Consider the following 24186-nt stretch of genomic DNA (forward strand, 5'->3'; position numbering starts at 1 on the left):
AAAACCCCAGAAAGCATCTTTTCTTGTGGTATTTTATTCTACATCTTGAAAACAGTCAGAACAAATGCACTTCTCTGGGTATATAATGAGTAGGAATGGAGACCATACCAGGAAAATTGACTTGAAGAGCAAAAAGATCCACTCAAATAGTTCTTTTGCACTATACCATGTGTCACAAGTTGTTTGCTTCTTAAGAAGAGAGCTAGTCAAAATATAGCTCTCCTTTTGTGTCTCAGATGGCTGGGCTTTAGAAATTGAGACGCTCTGGTCAAATATCTAGCTTCAGAAAGTGTTGTTTACATCCTCATCAATTCATCTATTATTTGCAATTGTTTGCATTTCAGGTTTTAGAAATAAAAAAGTGTTATAAGATTTCACTGTATACAAACATTGACTTAAATGTTTTTACAGGCTTAGTCAAAGCCTGATTTCTTTACAAGATTAGTTCTAAATGAAAATAGCAAGAGTTTTTGATTCCTCCCAAGGGAGTATTCCCAGATAATATTATTCATTTACTCTTCCTTATAAATGGTTTTCTCTGCTTATAATTTGTGGTTTATGTTTTCATACTTGCAGTTGGGAAAATAGTCCACGAAATCACTTCCGACATCAACTGCAAGTTTGGGGGTTCCCAAGACCACCCTCACTTCTGACACCAGCTGCAAGAATGAATGTGTACAAGGCTACTCTCAGGCTTGATAATTTTCTAGACTCACTCACAGAACTCACTAACAGCCATTATCCTCATGGTTACAGTTTACTGCAGCAAAAGAATATATACCAAAATCAGCCAAAGGAAGAGATGCATGGGGCAGAGAATAGGAGAATTCAAAACGTTGAGCATCTAGTCGTCCTCTCCCAGTGTTAACTGCACCTGGAATTATGTGTAACAATACTCAGTTAGTATTGCCAACTATGTGTCTGTTGTCACATGGCACTATTTAACACTGAGTTGTGGTGACCAGAGTTTTCAGTTGGGTTTCAGACACATAGAATGGTTGGATAACTTAATCTCCAGCCTCTCTGGAGGCAGAGCTGATACTGTGTAACCCAAAACTTCTACCATAAATCACATTGCTAGACGATCTGGGATGGCCCAAGGCTCCTAGCTAAACTAAGACAGTCCTGTAAGGAAGAACATCCTAAGGGCTCAGAGATTGTCTCCCAGGATCCAAGGACAAAGGTCAGACCTCTCTTTGGGCAAGATTAAATTCTGTATTACACAATACCAGATGAGCAGCTGTCTGTTGATGGCTGTAAATGGATAGTGAAGGATATTTTCAATATATTTTGGGTAGGAGTAGTGATCTGTCATTTCAGGAAGGTTACAGGAGTGTAATTTGTGTCCAGCATGATGAGAAAGCCACCGTTTGAACCTGTAGATAATTCTCAGACCACTGATAGGAAGCATTTATCCTTTGGCCAATATTAGGTTGGTTGCCATCAAGCGTTAGCAGCATACAACAAGCTTAGGTTTTCTAAAATACAAAAAGATCCTTACTGAGAGCATATTAGAGGAAACTAATTCTGTGGAAGGAGAAGTATATTTGCTTCAGGATTAAGAAAAAAGCAGCATCAATTCTACATTCCATTTAGGTACATTTCCATTTGCTTGAGAAAACACATCCATTATTTAGTTGGGAATCAATTTTTGAGTGAGCAGTGAAGAAAGACTTAGACGAGAGTCTTTCTGAAAGCTTTTATGGGTAGAATTCTACAGTAGAGACTTGATTGTTCCTCATTGTCTCCTCCAGTTCTATGAGGATTCTATGTCATCTCTCCTAAGTTCCCTTTTATCTCCCCCATTAGATGAGAAAATGTGTACCAGGCCATCTCCTGCACTCTTCCCTATCTTGGCTGATCATCGCTCCATCCATCCATTTGCTCAGGCCAAAACCTATGTAGACATCTGTATCAGTTATTATTGTTGTGTAATAGGCTACTGCACACCTAGTGGCTTAAAACAACACCCTGTTGTTAGCTCACAATTCTTTAGTTCAGAAGCCTGGACATGGCCTATCTTGACTCTCTGCTCAGGGCCTCACAAAGTCAAAGTCAGGGTGTCAGTCTGCTGCATTCTTATCCAGAGCTCAGGGCTTTTTTCTAGGTTCATCCAGATTGGCAGAATTTAATTGCTTGTGGTTATGGAATTAAATTTTCCATTTTCTTGCTGGATATGGGCTGAAGTTTACTCTGAGCTCTTTGAGGCTTTTCTCAGGTCCTAGTTGTGTGGATTTCTCAAAACCTGGCAGCTTCCTTTTCTGAGCAGGCAGGATGATCTTTCTCCAGTCTGCCAAGACAGACTATTATATAATGTTGAATAATCACTAGAGTAACCATCCTACTACCTTTGTCACTTAACACAATCTAATCAAAGGAGTGATTAACCCTTCATGGTTACAGGTCCTATCTGTGGCCACAGGGAGCGATTAAGCAGGGGTTGGGGGTTTGGGGACATCTCAGAATTCTGCTCACCACCATGTTTTTGTATTGTATTACATTATTCTTCTTATTATTTTATAGAGACAGGGTTTTGCCATGTTGTCCAGGCTGGTCTCAAACTCCTGAACTCAAGCGATCCACCCACCTTGGCCTCCCAAAATGTTAGTATTATAGGCGTGTGTCACCACACCTGGATTGTGTTACGCTATTTAATAAAATAATCATGTATCTCTTTGTAATATTAAAAAAGACTTTAAATGAATAAAATCTAGAAAGAAAAAAATAAACCAGAGACTTTAAACATTCAAATAAATGGGGGAAAACAAAGAAGATTTTAAAGTTTAATACATGCAAAATGTTAAGGAAAAAGAAAAAGGGAAGCAAAGAAATTACATGGTTAAAAAATAAAATAAGATGGTAGAAATAAATCAGAATTTATCAATAGTGCCATAAATGTCAATTGATTAAACATGCCATCAGTAGAGATTCTTTCATTGGATGAAAGAATATAATCCAACTACATGCAGTTTAAAGAGTGCCCCTGAACTATGGTGATACACAAGGTTTATCCACTAAATTATTTAACTAATATTGTTTTTGTTTCTAAGGGCTCTTCAGGGAGAAAATCAAAGTCTCTGTGCTCATGAAGCTCACGTTATAGGGTGGGATGTTGATGAAAAATGAAAAGCTATGTAATAATGTAGAGAATGATCAATGCTACTAAGAATGGAGCAGGACAAAAGGGTAGAGAGTAGTTTGGTGGGTGGGAAGGCCTGGATCTTTTAGATGAGCTGTTTAGGGCTGACTCTGAGAAGTAGAGATCTGAATGGTGTGATCTGAGAGACCAAAATATTATTTAATAGATGCTCCTTTATCAATTAAGATGGACCCTAAGGTTAAGGTAACTTTTGTTTTCTTTAACCTTAGGGTCCATCTTAGTTGATAAACTTCGATTTTCAGAAATCAGCTAATATGACACATTTCCAAATTCCTAAGGCTACAAGGAAAAAACACAATCTTGCTAAATTCCCTAAAAATAGGAGCTATCAGGCTCCTCCTAACTCTGATTTGCAACCCAGACCACTACAACTCTGACTGGACTGAGGACCCGCCTTACAAACATTCTTTCCTGATAAGCAAATGTAGACCTTAAGCCAGCTTCAGCCAGATCTAGAGGCCGTGCGCAAACTGCCTCCGTGTCCTGTAGTTCACCTTTTTGAGACGGCCAGGTGGGAAGGGCTCCCTGGTAGAACTTCCAACAGACCTGTGCGCTGGGAGGAATGCGCACTGGGGTGGAGTCTCGGGAAGTTTGCCCCGTTTCCAGTGGGGATGAGCCTGGACCCTCTCTTCCTGGGTGGAACCTGGGATTCAGCCTGCGGGGCAGCAAGCACACTAGCAGGACTCTGGCCTTGAGAAGGGTCCCTTTCTCCCCCTTTTTGCCCAGTAAATTTCATTTTTTCTCACCCTTCAAAGTGTCACGAGCCTAATCTCTGATGGTCATGTGACAAGAACCCGGCTCTTAGCTGAACTAAGGAAAATGTCCTACAACATTTTGACATAAACAGCCAAATTCCATTCGATTTTAATACTAAAACCCTGCCCGAAGTGAACATGGGACGTATATTACATATATGTTTATCCATTGCACATCTGCTCGGCTCCACTTGTAAATAAGCATAGCTTTTCTCCAAAACCTGCTGAATATGTATGACTCTATTGAGTAATATGTACCCTGTGTGGCATAAAACCCAACCTGCCCTTTCCCTCCTTGAAGCAAGAGCACCTTCAACCCACACCAGGGACTCTTCCTGTTTTGCAACCTGATAATGCCAATAAAGCTCTCCTTTCTACTATTTAGCCCTCCTGGTGGTCTTTTGGACCAGAATAGATTGAGGGAATGAGCCACATGGGTATCTGCATGCAGAATAAGTGTGAAGACCCTGAGTTGGGATGTGCTTGACATGCTTGAGTAGCAGCAGGCTGGTAAAAATGCCACTAAAGCAGAGTGTGCAAGAGAGGACAGGTGGAGAAAGGAAGTGGCAAGGGGCAGGTGATGTAGATCTTTAACAATTATGCTAAGTGAAATAATCCAGACACAGAAAAACAAATAGCATGTGGTCTGTCTTATATGGTAGAATCTAAAGAAGATGAATTTGTAGATGGAGAGAGTTAGAGTGGTGCTTGTCAGGCACTGGGTAGCAGGGTGGTTTAGAGGGAATTGGAGAGCTGTTGGTCAAAGGGTTCATGCTTTCAGTTGTAAGAACAACTTCTGGGGATCTAATGTACCATATGAGTGGTGATGGATTGTACTAATTAATTTGATTATGATAACCATTCACAATGTATATGTACATCAAATCATTGTTTTGTACACCTTGAACATATTCAATCTTTATCAATTAAATATTTTAAAATAAAGAAATACATGGGGAAAGATATTTATTGAACACCTATTTTGTATCACACTTGGTACCTAGTTTTGGGAACACAAAATGGACAAGACAGATGGGGTCTTGCCACCTTGAAGCTTTTGCTAAATCATGTTCCCTATGAAATATTACTTACTGTTATGACACTGACCAAGTCTCTTTCCTTGTTCTGACTCTAATCAGGCTGCATTCAGCCTTTGTGGTCTCAACCTTGGGCTTTGGTGTCTATTCTTGTGGATTCCAGTTGTAGCAAGAATCCTGCTTAAAGTCAGTTTAGCCAGAACTCCAACTCTTGATACTTAGTCACCCTCATTCTTCAATTAAATTCCTCATCTCTCGTCATCCCCCAGGTAATATCTGATCACCTTAGCCTGCTCTCAGCAAGAATCTTGCCAAGTTGGTTTAGTCAGAATCCTGTCTGATGTTTCCTATTAGTAATTTTGCATCCACTGACCCCTGCCCTGCTCCTTGGCTATAAATCCCTACTTTTCCTTGTTGTATTCTGAATTGAGCCCCGTTCTGTAGTCAGGTCTCTTTTCTCCTGTTGCAATAATTCCTGAGTAAAATATATTTTTCATGATTTAACTCCTGCCATCTCTGGTATTCTTTGACATCACAAATACATAAACAGCAACAACAACTTGGTCTCCTTGAAAATAATGGGATCACTCAAGCTCATCTAGGACCATGGAAACAGCTTATTTCCTTATATCTTTCCCTTCATCTTCTTTAAAAGCTATGATCTCTGAAGAGCTACATTTAGAATCTTACATGGCTGGGCAAATTTTGATCTATCTTTTGGTGAATGAATCACTGACTATTCAACCATATAACAGCTTCTGGCTGCAGTGTTACCCAGTAGCGAGAGTTTGCCAAACAGTACTTTGCATGACAAACTACACTGTATCTATCCATATCCCAGCTTTCCAAGTAATCTTTGGAAAGCGTTTATTATACCACAAAGTTTCCAAATGCTTATTTCAATTGCTTAGGGGAAAAAGGATTGGTTCGGAGGGCAGTGAAACTGGTTGTTTTTTCTACCCATTTTCCATGTGTTTCACTCCATTAGGTCTGGGCTTGCAAAGTTTAGGAAGCGGTTTATTTGTCACAATTCAACTGCAAATAGAACATAGAAAATTCTCTTGTGAGTGTTTTGGAAAATGTATGGTGCTCTTTCAGTGCTTCATCAGGCTGTGAGAGATTGTGAAACCCCACAGCTTTCACAGTTTTGCAGTCAGAAGAAAGCCTTTTTTTGTTTTTATTACTAAGCATTTAAAACTCACGAGAAAAAATGGAAAAGCCCTAGAGTAAAAGTGTGTTGAGAGGAGATTCAAGGCAGCAGCAAGAATGGCTATCCCAGTTTTGGGTCAAAACAAGTGACAACTAACAAGACAGAGAACATATTTATGCTTGCTACTTTAATGTTTGGTCTCATTATCTTATTAGATCTATTGAGTGATATTTGCAAATAGGCAGGGAAAATTGAAGTTTTGTGTGTGTGTGTGCGCGTATGTGCGTGTGCCTGTGTGTGTTTTATTATAGGTAGCTTTTATAGCATGGGATTTCTCTCATAACAGGTAGAGGGGCATGGTTCCTTCCCCATTCTGAAGCTTTGTGGTTTTTTTTTTTGCTTTTTTTTCTGGTATAAAGAGTTCAATTAGGGTAACTCTGCCCCTTACCTCATTTGTCCTGGTGATACGTATGAAATAACACCTAAGTTGCTAGTTAGATTGATTGTAATTAGTGATTAGATTAATTGTGTGCACTCCACTCCTTCTTGCTCATCTTCCTCTTAGGAGGAAGGCTGCCCTTGGAGGGGAAATGTTCCCTCTGTTCCTTTTGCCCATGAGAATGGGCCTGCTGTCTTGTCCACTATTGCCTGTGACTGGCTCAGAAGTAGGCCTAATGCTGGGATTCATTGAATGTGCCTTCCTACCCAGCTGTATCTTTGTAAATATTGATCTTTTAGTTTCTATCTTTAATGTTTATTTTTCAAAATTTTCAGAAGCTTTTTTGGGAAGAAGGGTGCTATTTATTGGGGCCAATTCAGAAACCTGAACTGTAACTCAAAGATCAGTTCTATGAATATAGAATACAGAAATCCAATCACCATTGCATGAGAGAGTGCCAAGTTCAAGCCAATCAGCTAAAAGGCAAATCTCAATGTTTTGTCTCTCAAAACAGTCTCTGCATAAAGACCTTGGAAATACTATTTTAACCAATAGAAAAGCTTGTCAGGGCCAGGCGTGGTTGCTCGGCCTGTAATCCCAGCACTTTGGGAGGCCAGCGTCAGAGGATCACTTGAGGCCAGAAGTTCAAGACTAGCCAAGGCAACATGGCAAGACCCGATCTCTACAATAAAGTAAAAAAAAATATTAGCAGGGCGTGATGGCATGTGCCTGGCATCTCAGTTAGTTAGGAGGCTAAGTTGAGAGGATCACTTGATCCCAAAGGGTGAGGCTTCTGTGGGCTGTGATCATGCCACTGCACTCTAGCCTGAATAACAGAGCAAGACCCTATCTCTAAAACAAAACAAAACAAAACAAACAAAAAGCTAATCAGCATTAAACCTACAGAAAGGAATCTGAGCAGGAAAAGCCAATGGTCAATGACAGGGAATCCTGATTCCTTACTGACACCCAAAACACTAATAAATCTCTGATTATGTATGAGTTGCTGTTACCTTGCACAGCAGTGAGCAGTTCTATATGGCAATTGCTCAGTTAGCTCTCAACTTCCTGAACAGCAGTTGGCAGTTATTCAGCCTTGCTCTTAAGCGTCAGTCTGCACGCTGAGTTTTAGACTAGCTAACTGTTGTAATAGGTGGATGCTGAGACCTGCAGAGGGAAGTTCTCATGATACAGATGTATGTGTCTCAAAAACTGTTTTCTCCCGTTATGTAGCCTCCAGAGAGATTCCCTGCCTGGCTTGGCTCTGGGGTGAAGGAGGCTGGTGGTTTTCAATTAAATGCTTATAAAATATTTTAGAAGAAACAGGGACAGATTTTAAATTATAAAAATGACCACAGAAGTATTTCCAGCCCCATCTGCTCTTCCAGACCCTTGTCACTCCCCATGAAAAGGTAGATTTTATCTGGGTAGGGCTTTCTTACTGCCTTGAGGCAAAAATGTGGTTCTGAAAGTGATGCTGGGACATAAAAGACTGTAAGATACTTCTCTGGCTCTTTCTTGGGATGCAGTTCCCTGGAAACCGAGCCACCACATGGTAACGAAGCTGTGAAAAAAGAAATATATATATTACATAGCCATGCACGGTGGCTCACACCTGTAATCCCAGCACTTTGGGAGGCCGAGGTGAGTGGATTACTTGCAGTTAGGAGTTCGAGGCCAGCCTGGCCAACATGGTGAAATCCCATCTTTACTAAAAATACAAAAATTAGCCAGGCATGGTGGCACGCTACTGTAGTCCCAGCTACTCAGGAGAGGCGGAGGTTACAGTGAGCCGAGATTGTGCCACTACCCTCCAGCCTGGGTGACACAGCAAGATTCTGTCTCAAAAACAAACAAACAATATAAGTCTCCATCCACAGTTTTTTTTTTCTTTTTTTTGAGATGGAGTCTCACTCCATCACTCAGGCTGGAGTGCAGTGGCATGATCTTGGCTCACTGCAACCTCTACCTCTTGGGTTCAAGTGATACTCCTGCCTCAGCCTCCTGAGTAGCTGGGTTTACAGGCGCCCACCACCATATCCAGCTAATTTTTGTATTTTTAGTAGAGATGTGGTTTTGCCATATTGGCCAGGCTGGTCTTGATCACCTGACCTCAGATGATCCACTCACCTCGGCCTCCGAAAGTGCTGGGTTTACAGGCGGGAGCCACTGCACCTGGCCTCCACTCACAGTTTTTAACACAGAAGTTTCAAAACTTTTGTAAAGAGAGGTGCTAGGAGAATCTTTTGTTCTAATATTTGGTCTTAGACCCCAGTTCCGTACACAGGGTTTCTAAGACCTTTGTAATAACCATAGCGATAGGAGCATCTGACACAAAGCTCCTAAATCCCTTGGAATTTCCTAGGTGATAGGAGCCTCTTTTGTTCTAGTGAGCTGACTCTTGGTGGGCTCCTGGGTGGGTACTGGTCACCAGAAAAACCAAGGCATGCTTAGAAGCTTGGAACTTTTAGCTCCACATCTCATCCTCTGAAGAGGGGAGAGGAGCTAGGGTCTGAGTTAATCGATCAGGCTTACCAGTGGCATTTAGAAATGGTGCTAGACCCAACTTCTGAGGAGTTGGCTTATTGGATACATGAGGAAATGCAAAACAATAAGAAACATACTAAACATACAGTCCTTTGGTTATTGTTATTTATAACAGCAAAAAATGAAAGAAAGTATGGAGCTGGACTTTGAATCCTGCACAAAGCTCAGTTTTGGTTTGAATAAGCTTTGGCTATTAGCTTCAAAGATGCTTGCAAAGGGAAAAATTAAGCAGGGACAACAGAAAGTATCTCTGGTCACCAAGAGAGGGCAGTCAGCTTGGAGAAAGGGACAAGCCAAGAGACTACTGAAACCTGGGGGTATTGCATGAAGAAGTTATCTCATCTTGTGGATTGATACCATCAGCGCCCTGAAGAACCTTTACTAACGTGGATTGTGAGAGTAGCTAATTTGGGGGCTGTGTCTTTTGTTTTGAATGCTACAGAGTGGAAGCACATGCTTGAGGTGATTCAGGATCCACAGGTCACTATTGAACAATCCCTCTACACAGGGAGTTATTCCTATACAGTATGGCTATAAAGTGTGTTTATCCTAAAAGTGGGATTGTAACTCCCCCATAAATGCCAAGTGGAACATCTCAGATGATGCAGCTGATAGGCTTCATATGCAAGCTTTATGAGGAGTGGCAATTTGTCTGCTGAATATGCCTGTAACTGAGCAGCTTGGCTTCAAATCGCATTTTAAAACTTTGTTTTCTGTCCTCCTTTTTCTCCAATCTCAAAATATAACTTTGAGACAAATTGTATATATGTTACCTGTCATCTTGAAATACAGCCTCAGAATGTGCTGTGAACATCCACTCCTTTTCTTTTCCCATTCTATGGTCCCATGTCTTATGCATGTTTATTTACCTATATGCTTGTTAAGCACACATGATACCCACTTATCTAGTCATATATTTCCTTAGAAGCTTCAGGGGCCGGATCCTGATATGGACCAGACACCTCCAGCCACAATGGCACCAGCCGTTTCACCAGATGGAACAATAACTTAAGACAAGCCATCAGATTGGTCATGCCACCTGATACCTCCCAGGCCCCCTGCCTCTTCTGCTTTCCAAACCTTCTCTTTAAAACCCACCTCCGTGTTCTCTCCACAAATTGGAGAGTGGAGATTTTTGGAAAGTATTACACCCCTTCTTCCCCTTGCTAGCATGGATAATAAAATCTCACTCTCTTTTTGTCACGCTTCACTCTTGTTATATTGGCTCCTTTTTACAAGCTACAAGCAGCCAGACCCTTTTGCCAATTACATGCCCATTACGAGGTTATGGAAAATGCTGTGATTAAAGGAGTTCCTTTTCCATGGGCACCTCACGTGTACTTCTGCAAAATGGAACAATAGCTTGAGAAGCCTTACCAGATTTGCTGTCTCAGCTTCCCCTATGGGTCTTACTGATCAAGGACATTATAGTAAATAAAAAAAATGAGAGAGACAAAGAAGAGAGTCATGGACTTGTCCCAGCAGGGTAGGAGTCTTTAGATGGTTATTGAGAAACTGGATGAATGTTGTGGATATTGACGGCGTTGAAACAAAACTATTGATGCAGCATTATTGAAGGTTAGATGAACCAATGGGACTTTCTGTTTGTCTCCTAACATTGAAAGGCCCCAACAAGTTTGCTCCATTTACTCCAGTTTGGAGAAACTTAAAAAGTCAGAGATTACTCAGAACTGGTTGGGGTGATGGTTAATCAAGATTGATGAGGGGCCAGGGTCTCCTGGCCAGACCTCCGGCTGGCAGGGGTCCCAAGGACATATGCACATGTGTAGATAAACTGGTCAGTGGAAGGAGAAGAGACTTTTCTGGGACTCCTTGATATAGGAGGTCAATGCATTGTAATTCCAAAAGCTGTTGTTGAAGACTTAACAGGAGTTAAAGTTAGATTGGGGGAGTATATGGAGCTTCGTTGGTTGGTGGGATTAACATGGAAGTTTGGAGGACAATTGGAATTCTTGAAAAAACTTTATGTGAGTTGGTTGTGTCACCTTTACCTGAATGTATTTTTGGGATGGATATTATGTCTGACTGCGGATTGCTTCCCCTACCTAATATTGTTATTTGAAGTTATGTAAGTCTTCCCTCAGGCCAGTTTTATTTGACTGTGCTAAATGAGAACCATTAGAAGTGCCTGAATCCACACAGGTGGTTAATTTAAAACAATATAGAGTACCCAAGAGCGGCAGAGGGGGGTGGGGGGTGGGGGGCAAAAGGAGATTCACACTTTAATTAATGACATGCTAGATGCAGGAGTGCTGATACAAAAGGATTTGTTGAACAACAGCCCTGTGTGGCCCTTAAAAAAGGAGGAGGGCTCATGGAGAACAAACAGTAGATGATTGAGGCTTAAATACATAAATTTGTACCACCTATATAGCCTCAGTAATTTTAGTCATGACTTCAATCATACAAAAAGACTGCTACTCAGTGATCGATCTTGCAAACATTCTTCTCTATCTCAGTCTCAGAAAGTGCCAAACACTGTTTGCTCTTATATGGGAAGGATCCCAGTTTATGTATACTGTGCTACCATAGGGTCATCTGAACTCACTTGTTTACTGTCATAATTTGGTCAGAAGGGATTTGGATTTGATGCAGGTCTCGAGTGTAATAATACACTATATTGATGATGAGATGATAATATTGGAAACTAAAGAGCCAGGTTAAGACTGAGTTGAATGCAGTGATGACTCACATGACCAACCAAGGCTGATCAGTAAATTCAGCAAACATCTAAGCACTTGCCCATATGGTAAAATTCTTAGGAATAACATAGGCAGGAGCCACCCAGTTCCATAAGTGACTACAAATAAACTGCTGTTGTTAATCACCCCTAAGACCAAACAAGAAAGCTAGAATTTGGTTGTTGTATTTGGAGTTTAGAGAATGCATATTCTGCATCTGAAAATATTGCTAGCTTCTTCTATACACAAGACTACCTGAAAGAAAACCATGTTGAGTGGGGACCCGAACAAAAGCAGACCATGTCTGAAATACAAAAGTCAATAGCTCTCTCAATGCCTCTGGGCCATTATGATCTCCATTCAGATGATTTTGGAAATGTCTGCTACCAGTGCTCATGCAAACTGCAGCTTATGGCAAAAGCCTGAGCACCTGGGATTCCAGATGCTGCTGCCCCATACATATCATTTGAGAGGCAATTACTAGCTTGCTATTGGGCTTTAATTGAGACGACCTCAGTGACTGAAGGACATAAAATAATCATGAAACCTGAGATACTGATAATGTCTTGGGTGATGTTAGAGAAACTCTAATAAGGAAGGCAGTGCCCAGAAGAGCTCCATGATAAAGTGGAAATGGTTTATACAGGAGCATGTTACTGGTGGAATGCAAGGAGGTACCTACTGTATCCGTAAGTAGCTAGCCTCAGGTCCACTAGGACTGACTTCAGAATCACTGGAAGAACTGCCAGAATCTATTGCCATGTGGAAGTGCCCTATGAACAGCTCTTGATGGGCTGACAAAGGACTGCTTGGTTTATGTATGGCAGTTCCAAGATGGATGGACATTATGTTGTTTGGAGATATGCTGCATTAAGACCAGAAGATAGAAAAACTAGTTTAAGAAATTAAGAACAAATTGGCTTAATGGGTTAAATTACATGCTGTTTTTTTTTAGCAGTGATGGAAGAGTTTAACAATGGTAAAAGCCCTTATGTTTGGGTTTTTATAAACTCATGGACAATAGCCAGTGGTCTGGCTATGTGGTCAGATAGATGGACAATGGAAAACTGGGCTATTGAAGGGATGGTCTTATGTGGTGTGGCCTTATGGAAATTACTATGGGAAATTAAGGGGAGCATTGAAGAACTACTTACAGGTTCAGGAGGTGACTTAAACCATCATATAGACTTATTGATGCTCTCCCATGAGGTGGTCAGCTGGGTCCATGAAATAAGTGAACATGGTGCGGGGGTTACAGCCATGCAGAAATGGACTGAATGTAGACATATTCCTCTTCACTCTCGGAAGCACAGAATGTCACCAAGAACTGTTTTGTCTGTCAACAAGAGAGATAGAGGCTGCAGATGGCTACAGAGAAGATTCTACATGGGGAAGGCCCCAAACATAGCTGGTAAGTGGATTACATTAGACCAATGCCAGTAGCCCCTGGGAGCTACAAATGGGTCCCAGCAGGAATAGACACTTACTCTGGACTGGTAGTAATTGCAAATGCTGAAAATCCTATTAAAAGATTGGAACAGGCAATACTGGTCCAATTTGGCTCATCAAGCTACATTTCTTCAGCCCAAGGATGCACTTTACAACCCATAGCGTCCAACAGTGAGCAAAGAAATACTACATCAAATGGACATATTATGTTGCATGTCATCCTCAGGGTAATGGTTTAATAGAGAATTGGAACAGGCAACTGAAATATTTGCTGCCTAAAACAAGAGAAGACAAAGGCATGAGGGACTTGCCTTCATGAGTGTGTGCTCACACTCAACATGGGGGAGGATAAAGGAAGTCTCCCTCTGGATAGATTTCTCACTTTTCTGGGGGATCTGGCAAAGTGGGGGTGGAAATCTGCCTCCTGCTGCCAGTGTGGTTATATGATTTTTCCCATATAATCTCACTTTTTTTTTTGTCCCAGTAAGAAGCACTGGAGCACTGCCTGGTGCCAGGGGTCCTAGGACCAGGGATGTGACTGTGGGTGCTGTAAGCAAGGATGATTTCTAGGCAAGAAAGTGTAACTAACTTTTAAACATTTATGCCAGAAATCCTAAGGGCCTGATAGTGTGAATTCACATCTGTGAATATTGCTGTGTTGCCTAGGGATTGGGCTAGCCCTGACATCCCTGATAGGACATTTCTGTACCCAGGTAACCTGACCCTATGTGAATGGAAATGGCCTGAAAGGGAGGCACTTGTTAGACTAGCATCACTGTCAGCAATGGCCCTCCCAAAGATGGAAAACTTTGGGTCAGAATAAGGAGTAATAGTAGCCGGGGATAAAGGAATACAGTGCATATATAAGGTATGCAACAAGGGAAATCCAACGTTGTCTTAATACCTCAGGAGAGACTCAGATCAGGATATTATTTCTTAGCACAATTATGAACAGATGTTTGGAAGGGTGAAGCTGTGTGTTTGCTGAGACCACCCCTGCTTTTGGAACCTTTCAAGGTTGAATGACAGCCTGCAAACCTGAAAGACATAGTTCTGGGAGCCATTCTGGTCATATGGTATGATGATGAATTAGACTGTTAATGACTAAATGGGACTCTAGCAAGGTACCAGTGGTATCTTTTGACTTCTATTTTTTAGGCGACATCAACTACAAAGGATGTCTTTTGGGGAGGAAGTTCTGAGGACTGCTTTCTAGTGAGACTTCAATCTATGTGGTGTATGGCTCCCAACAGACTGATCACCATGGTAACTACAAAACCTACAAAACCTGATGGTCAAATGCTTAGAAAGGTCCTTGGTTATGATGGAAAAAATATGATGGTAGCACACCCAACATAGCATGCATTTAGGCTATGCATAAATACATATCACTCTTGTTTTTGTGGACAGAAAGCTATTAAGCAGAGTAGGGAAAAACAATGGGCCTCTGGTAGGATTAAAGGAGTTAGCATCACATTGTAGATCCAAGTTTCCCTGGGGAATGACCCCACTAGAAACAAGGAAGGCTGGGAGAGGCCTTATGGCACACTCAAATTAAATTGCATCTACCTGTAAACACCAATCATCTAACTCTAGTGTGGGGACCCAATATTTTTTGCAAAACGTTTATCCTAACTGCATTTGGGCCATTAGTACACAATAGCAATGATATGCATGGTAGATTAAACAACACTGGCTCATAAGACAGAAAAGGGCCTCAGGAGAGATAGGTGCAGGTCTAAGTATCCTGGGACAAGCCGAGTTTACTCTTAATGTGGAGCAGTATTCGGAGGAAAAAGATTTATTAACTAGAAGAGACAGAATAGAGGAAATTCTCTTCCAGGAGGAAGGCAAAGGATGGGAGTCAGGGCGGAAAGATAATGAGGCTTTAGCAAAGTGGATCAGGCCAACTCAACAAACAATGCTGGGCACTGCTAACACCCAGCCCAGGGGAAAGGGCTTGTACGCTGACCTCTTGACTATTTTAATACAGATGGAAGCTGAAGTGGCCATGGGGCAGTGACCTGTTATTGTGGCTGCTGAGGTCCAAGAGACCCACCCATGGGAGTCCAGTGGCCTTCCAAACTTATGGAAGTTCTCTGAGAGCACTTGTAGTTTTACAATGATAGACTATGACTGTTCTCACCCACAGCATAGATCAAAATGAAATATATCCTGCAGTACAGTTGGTAGAAATAGGAACCACTCTGAATACCACCTGTGTCCTACCTGCAGGAAGGAGGTGGGCCTTGCTATGTAATAATACACAATGGAAACCAGCCTCAGTACAAGCCTGTGAGATGAGGTGGGGTGATTCTTTTTGTCCTCAATTAGCTAGAAACCCGGAAATAACTAAATCGTGGCCAACTGTAGTAATGCCCTTCCTTAATAATATCTGACAAATGGCCAAGAGTAGATTCTGTTGGGAAGACAAGACAAATTCCTCTATAATTCTTACTTATTTGTTCTTTTATGAAACTGAGTTGTCCCATGATCATACTGTGATATGGTGTCATACTGGTGTTGTAAGTAAGATTCAATTACCTGTATAAATAAATCTTATGATACTACTGATTCAATGTATTGGGAGATTGAGTTAAAGTCTCTCCAGGATGTAATACTTATGGAAAATAACTGACTTGAAGAAAAATTGGATTTAGCTAAACATCAGCTGATTTTTCTGCTAAATAGTTCTGCAAAGCTTATTACAAGATACAAATAGTAATAGAATGCACAAATTAGTACAAGAATATGAAAATGTTGGTTATGGTTTTATAGGATAAATTAGCTGTTTCTTTAAATCTATCCCTACTCCACCCTGGGGTTCAGAGAGCTTCTGGGTAATAAGTACATCTGTGTGCTGGGTGAGGGAGGCACACCCCTATTCCGCACAGACAGAAACTTCCATGCTCAGGACCCTTCTAGACCTTGCCCTGTGTATCTCTCTGTTTGGCTGTTCATTTGTATCCTTTAAAAAGGACTAAGAAACTCACTCAAAACCGCTCAACTACATGGAAACTGAACAACCTGCTCCTGAGTGACTACTGGGTACATAACGAAATGAAGGCAGAAATAAAGATGTTCTTTGAAACCAACGAGGACAAAGACACAACATACCAGAATCCCTGGGACACATTCAAAGCAGTGTATGGAGGGAAATTTATAGCATTAAATGCCCACAAGAGAAAGGAAAGATCTAAGATTGACACCCTAACATCACAATTAAAAGAACTAGAGAAGCAAGAGCAAACATTCAAAAGCTAGCAGAAGGCAAGAAATAACTAAGATCAGAGCAGAACTGAAGGAAATAGAGACACAAAAAAACCTTCAAAAAATCAATGAATCCAAGAGCTAGTTTTTTGAAAAGATCAACAAAATTGATAGACCACTAGCAAGACTAATAAAGAAGAAAAGAGAGAAGAATCAAAATAGACACAATAAAAAATGATAAAGGGGATACCACCACCGATCCCACAGAAATACAAACTACCATCAGAGAATACTATAAACACCTCTACGCAAATAAACTAGAAAATCTAGAAGAAATGGATAAATTCCTTGACACATACACCCTCCCAAGACTAAACCAGGAAGAAGTTGAATCTCTGAATAGACCAATAACCGGCTCTGAAATTGAGGCAATAATTAATAGCTTACCAACCAAAAAAATTCCAGGACCGGATGGATTCACAGCCGAATTCTACCAGAGGTACAAGGAGGAGCTGGTACCATTTCTTCTGAAACTATTCCAATCAATAGAAAAAGAGGGAATCTTCCCTAACTCATTTTATGAGGCCAGCATCATCTTGATACCAAAGCCTGGCAGAGACACAACAAAAAAGAGAATTTTAGACCAATATCCTTGAAGAACATTGATGCAAAAATCCTCAATAAAATACTGGCAAACCGAATCCAGCAGCACATCAAAAAGCTTATCCACCATGATCAAGTGGGCTTCATCCCGGGATGCAACGGTGGTTCAACATAAGCAAATCAATAAATGTAATCCAGCATATAAACAGAACCAAAGACAAAAACCACATGATTATCTCAATAGATGCAGAAAAGGCCTTTGACAAAATTCAACAACCCTTCATGCTAAAAACTCTCAATAAATTAGGTATTGATGGGACATATCTCAAAATAATAAGAGCTATCTATGACAAACCCACAGCCAATATCATACTGAATGGGCAAAAACTGGAAGCATTGCCTTTGAAAACTGGCACAAGACAGGGATGCCCTCTCTCACCACTCCTATTCAACATAGTGTTGGAAGTTCTGGCCAGGGCAATCAGGCAGGAGAAGGAAATAAAGATATTCAATTAGGAAATGAGGAAGTCAAATTGTCCCTGTTTGCAGATGACATGATTGGATATCTAGAAAACCCCATCGTCTCAGCCCCAAATCTCCTTAAGCTGATAAGCAACTTCAGCAAAGTCTCAGGATACAAAATCAACGTACAAAAATCACAAGCATTCTTGTACACCAATCACAGACAAACAGAGAGCCAAATCATGAGTGAACTCCCATTCACAATTGCTTCAAAGAGAATAAAATACCTAGGAATCCAACTTACAAGGGATGTGAAGGACTTCTTCAAGGAGAACTACAAACCACTGCTCAATGAAATAAAAGAGGATACAAACAAATGGAAGAACATTCCATGCTCATGGGTGGGAAGAGTAATATCATGAAAATGGCCATACTGCCCAAGGTAATTTATAGATTCAATGCCATCCGCATCAAGCTACCAATAACTTTCTTCACAGAATTGGAAAAAACTACTTTAAAGTTCAAGTGGAACCAAAAAAGAGCCCACATTGCCAAGTCAATCCTAAGCCAAAAGAACAAAGCTGGAGGCATCACGCTACCTGACTTCAAACTATACTACAAGGCTACAGTAACCAAAACAGCATGGTACTGGTACCACAACAGAGACGTAGATCAATGAAACAGAACAGAGCCCTCAGAAATAATGCCACATATCTACAATATCTGATCTTTGACAAACCTGACAAAAACAAGAAATGGGGAAAGGATTCCCTATTTACTAAATGGTGCTGGGAAAACTGGCTAGCCATATGTAGAAAGCTGAAACTGGATCCCTTCCTTACACCTTATACAAAAATTAATTCAAAATGGATTAAAGACTTACATGTTAGCCCTAAAACCATAAAAACCCTAGAAGAAAACCTAGGCAATACCATTCAGGACATAGGCATGGGCAAGGACTTTATGTCTAAAACACCAAAAACAATGGCAACAAAAGCCAAAATTGACAAATGGGATCTAATTAAACTAAAGAGCTTCTGCACAGCAAAAGAAACTACCATCAGAGTGAACAGGCAACCTACAGAATTGGAGAAAATTTTTGCAATCTACTCATCTGACAAAGGGCTAATATCTAGAATCTACAATGAACTCAAACAAATTTACAAGAAAAAAACAAACAAACCCATCAAAAAGTGGGTGAAAGATATGAACAGACACTTCTTAAAAGAAGACATTTATGCAGCCAAAAAACACATGAAAAAATGCTCATCATCACTGGCTATCAGATAAATGCAAATCAAAACCACAATGGGATACCATCTCCCACCAGTTAGAATGGCCATCATTAAAAAGTCAGGAAACAACAGGTGCTGGAGAGGATGTGGAGAAATAGGAACACTTTTACACTGTTGGTGGGACTATGAACTAGTTCAACCATTGTGGAAGACAGTGTGGCGATTCCTCAGGGATCTAGAACTAGAAATACCATTTGACCCAGCCATCTCATTACTGGGTATATACCCAAAGGATTATAAATCATGCAGCTGTAAAGGCACATGCACATGTATATTTATTGCAGCACTATTCACAATAGCAAGGACTTGGAACCAATCCAAATGTCCAACAATGATAGACTGGATTAAGAAAATGTGGCACATATACACCATGGAATACTATGTAGCCATAAAAAGGATGAGTTCATGTCCTTTGTAGGGCCGTGAATGAAGCTGGAAACCATCATTCTCAGCAAACTATCGCAAGGACAAAAAACCAAACACCACATGTTCTCACTCACAGGTGGGAATTGAACAATGAGAACACATGGACACAGGAAGGGGAACATCACACACCAGGGCCTGTTGTGGGGTGGGGATGGGGGGAGGGATAGCATTAGGAGATACACCTAACGTAAATGACGAGTTAATGGGTGCAGCACACCAACATGGCACATGTACACATATGTTACAAACCTGCCTGTTGTGCACATGTACCCTAAAACTTAAAGTATAATAATAATAAAATAAATAAAATGAACTTTGTATAAGCCTTGGTAATAAATTGGTAATAGTAAGTAAACCATGTTCCTGGGCTCTGTAAACTGCTTTAGCAAACTGCTCAGGAGGGGATTATGGGAACCTCTGATTTGTAGTCAAGCTAGACAGAAGTTGTGGGGAACCTGAGGACCTACCACTTGTGATTGAATCTGAAGTCAGGGGCAGTCTGGTGGGGCTACAACCTTAACCTGTGCAGATAGTAATTCCAGTTAGTGTCAGGGTTGAATTGAATCATAGGTCATCTAGCTGGTATAGGAGAATTGTTCAGTGTGGGGAAAAAAAAAATCCGTATCTGACTACAGTAGTGTAGAGTGTGAGTACAGAGAAAAACAGTTGATTTTTCCTGTACATTTTATGTCAGAAGTGAAGCACGTATTGAGAATGGTGTAAGTATAGAAGGAAAAGCAGTTTGTGTTTCTCTATATACAAGCCCAGGCCACATGGAGAGATATGTGCAGGTATTCTAGCCAACAACCCCAGCTGAGGTCTCAGCTGATAGAATCAACCTCCGACTATAAGTGAGTAAACCTTCAAATGCTTCCAGGCCTCAGCCTTTGAACCCCAGCCAATCCTGGGTGGAAAAGAGATGAGCTAACCTACCGAGCCTGCTGAAATTGCAGATTATGTGAAAACTAAATATAGCCGTTATTTTAAACCACTGCATTATGAGGTAATTATTATGCAGCCACACAAACAGGAATGGAACCCATTTTATTCAATGACAGCTTCTGCCACTTTGCTGAAGCCTTAATAATGAATTATATGGCAAGAAGTAGATTTGCATCTATGAACAGGTCAAGAGGAAAGAAATGAAGTCTTGTTAGAACAACTGTGTTTCAGGAAAAACTTTTTCTCTGGTAAAAGTTTCAGCAATTGTGTTAGTTTCTGGTGGCTGTTGTAACATTACCACCAATTTGGTGGCTTAAAACGGCAGAAATGTATGCTCTCACAGTTCTGGAGGCCAGAAATCAGAAATTGGCATCACTGGTGACACCATGATGAACCTGGATAACGTTATGGCAAGTGAAACAAGCAAGACACAGAAAGATAAATACAGCCTGATCTCATTCATATGTGAAATCTCAAAAAGTTGAACCCATAGAATTAGAGAGTAAAATGGTAGTTACCAGAGGCTAGGGGAGGGGAGTGAATAGGGAAAGGGAAGATACTGATTAAAAGGTACAAAATTTCAGCTAGACAGGAGGAATACACTTAGTGATTCATTGCACAGAATGGTGACTATAATAAATAGTAATGCACTGTGTATTTAAAAATTGCCAAAACAGTAGATTCTAAATGTTTTTACCACAAAAAGGGTAAGTATGGTAATTAACTTGATTTGATCATTCCACAGTGCAAACATATATCAAAACATCACATTGTATCTCATAAATATATATAAAATTGTTATCTCAAAATAAAATTTAAAAAATAAATCAGTATGACTGGGATGCAACCACGTTGCTGGCAGGGCTGTGGTTCCTCTGGAAATTCTAGAAGAGAATCCATTCTTTGCCTTTTCCAGCTTCTGTCTGTGGATACCAGAATTCCTTGGCTTATGTCTACATATCATTCCAATCTTTAAGGGTGCCGTCTTCAAATCTCTCTTTCCTCTCTCTTCAAACCTTTTTTTCTGTGTGTCAAACCTTCCTCTCCCACTCTCTCATAAGAATATATATGACTGCATTTAGGGCCCACTGGATAATCCGGGATAATCTCCCCATATCAAAATCCTTAATTTAATCACATCTTCAAAGATCCTATTTCTCTGTAAGGTGGCATGCACAGGTTCCTGAGATTAATACCTAAATAACTTTTGGGAGCCAATTTTCAGCCTAACATTCCAAATATTTTTCCCTTTGTATTATTCACCATTCTAACTTTTATTATTAAAATGTTGAACATTCTTGCACACATACATTGTTAAGAATATATTTTTAGGGAATATTGTGAACATTATTAAGAATAATACACATAACCCAGATTTATTAATATTTTAAGATTTTGCCATATTTGCTTCAGGATTTTTCTTAAATTAGTTAACACTTTATAGAAAGAGCTGGAGCTCTATGTGTACCTCTTTCTTCTTCCTTAGAGGTAGCCATTATCCCGACTTTGTCATTTATGATTCCTATGGATGTTTATAGCCTATTTCCACATGGAAGAGGAGGGAACATTTCTCTAGATATCAAACCTAGACAAAGATATCATAAGGAAAGAAAACTAAAGATCAATATCTTATAAACATGAACACAAAAATCCTCAACAAAATACTGTTAAACAAATTCTAGCAACATGTAAAAGGAATTATACACCATGGGTAAGTAGGATTTATTCCAGGAATGCAAAGTTAGTTTGGTATCTGAAAATTAATTAGTATAATATTTTGTATCAATAGAATTAAAAGGAAAATTTATATGATCTCAATAGATGCAGTAAAAGCATTTGTCATAATTCAATACTTTCCAAGAATTTATACACCACCAAGAACCCATTAGCCTAGGAATAGAAGAGAGCTTCCTCAATTTGATAAAGAGCATTTATAAAAAGCCCACAGCTAACACTGTGCTTAATGGTGAAAGACTAGATTATTTTCTCTTAAGATCAGAAACAAGACTCTGTGACTGCTTCTATCTGACATTGTACTGGTGGTTCTAGTCAGGGCAATGAGGCAAAAAAAGAAATAAAATGCTCCGAGATTGGAAGGGAAGAAATAAAGCTATCTCTACTTGCAGATGACGTGATTTTTTGTATAGAAAAATCTTAAGGGATCCACTAAAAACTATTAAAGTGAGTTCAGTAAGCTTGCAGGATACAAGATCAAAATAAAAATATCAGTTGTATTTTTATACACCTGACATAAATAAGCTGAAAATGAAATTAAGGAAACAATTCTATTTGCAGTAGCACCAAAAATAATAAAATACTTGGAATAAGTTTAACAAAAGTGTGTAAAACATATTATCTGAAAACTATAAAACGTTATTGGAGAAATTAAGAAGGATCTAAGGAAATGAAAAAAAGTTCCATGTTCATGAATCAGAGGGCTTAACATGGTTAAGATGGCAATACTCTCCAAACTGACCTACAGATTCAATAATATCCCTATAATAATATCAGCTGATGTTCATAGAAATTGACAAGATTATTCTCAAATTCACATAGGATTGCAAGGGACTCAAAATAGCCAAAACAGATTTGAAAAAGAACAAAATAGGGGGACTTACACTTTCAAATTTCTAAACTTACTACAAAGTAATAGTAATCAATTGGTGCTTATGCAATATGGTAGTGACATAAGGCTGGGTACATATATCAATAGAATAGAATTGAGAGTTCAAAAATAAACCCATACATCTATGGTCATCTGATTTTCAACAACAGTGTCAAGACCATTCAATGGAGAAGGAACAGTCTTTTCAAGAAATGGTGCTGGGATAACTGGATAGCCATATAAAACATAATGAAATTGGATCCTTACCTCATGCCATATACAATTTAATTAGATCAAAGACTTAAATGAAAATGCTAAAACTGTAAAATACTTAGAAGAAAACATAGGAGTAAATCTTCATAACCGTAGATTTAGAAAAGGATTCTCACATATGGCACCAAAAGCACAAATAGCAAAAGAAAGCTAGATGAATTAGACCTCATTAAAAACATTTTTGCTTCAAAGCAGCAGTCCCCAACCCTTTTTGGCACCAGGAAGTGGTTTCATGGAAGACAATTTTTCCACACACTGGTGGGCGATGTGGGGGCTGGTTTTGAGATGCAACTATTCCACCTCAGATCATCAGGCATTAGATTCTCATAAGGAGTGCACAACCTAGATCCCACACATATGCAGTTCACAATAGAGGTCACACTCCTATAAGAATCTAAGGCTGGCACTGATCTGACAGGAGGTGGAGCTGAGATGGTAATGCTCGCTTGCCCACCACTAACCTCCTGCTATGCAGCCTGATTCCTAACAGGCCATGGACTAGTATCTAGCCATGAAGCAGGGGTTGGAGACCCCCTGCTTCAAAGGACACCATCAAGAAAGTAAAAAGACAGGTCAAAGAATGAGAGAATATGTTTGCAAATCATATATCTGATAAGGGATTTGTATCTAGAATATATACAGAGCATGTACAACCCAATAATAAAAAGACAACACAACTAAAAATGGACAAATGTTGAAAACTGGAACACCACAAGGATGCCCACTCTCACGACCCCTATTCAACATAGTACTGGAAATCCTAGCCAGAGCAATCAGGCAAGAGAAAGACATAAAAGGCACCCAAATAGGAAAAGAAGAGAAAAGTCAAACTATCTCTCTTTGTTGACAATACGACTCTGTACCTAGAAAACCCTAAAGACTCTGCCAAAGTCTTGTGGAACTGATAAATGACTTCGGTAAAGTTTCAGGATACAAAATCAATATACAAAAATCAGTAGCATTTCTATACACCAATAATAGTCAAGCCGAGAGCCAAATCAAACAGGCAATTCCATTTACAGTAGTCACACACACAAAAAACTCCTAGGAATACATCTAACCAAGGAGGTGAAAGCTCTCTCTACAGAGAACTACAAAACACTGGTGAAAGAAATGAGATGACACAAACAA

General features: G+C 40.0%; 1 long non-coding RNA gene across 1 annotated transcript in view; it reads left to right on the top strand.

Moving 5' to 3' along the window:
- The window catches only part of LOC129491484 (uncharacterized), a 206073-nt gene that overhangs the window by 170116 nt on the left and 11771 nt on the right, over positions 1–24186 (top strand). The window contains exons 3-4 of the long non-coding RNA XR_010114136.1: positions 13099–13201; positions 14398–14505. This is a non-coding gene — a long non-coding RNA (uncharacterized lncRNA). The remainder of the gene's footprint in view (positions 1–13098; positions 13202–14397; positions 14506–24186) is intronic.

Source organism: Symphalangus syndactylus, chromosome 10, assembly GCF_028878055.3.
Source record: "Symphalangus syndactylus isolate Jambi chromosome 10, NHGRI_mSymSyn1-v2.1_pri, whole genome shotgun sequence".
Taxonomy (NCBI): domain Eukaryota; kingdom Metazoa; phylum Chordata; class Mammalia; order Primates; family Hylobatidae; genus Symphalangus; species Symphalangus syndactylus.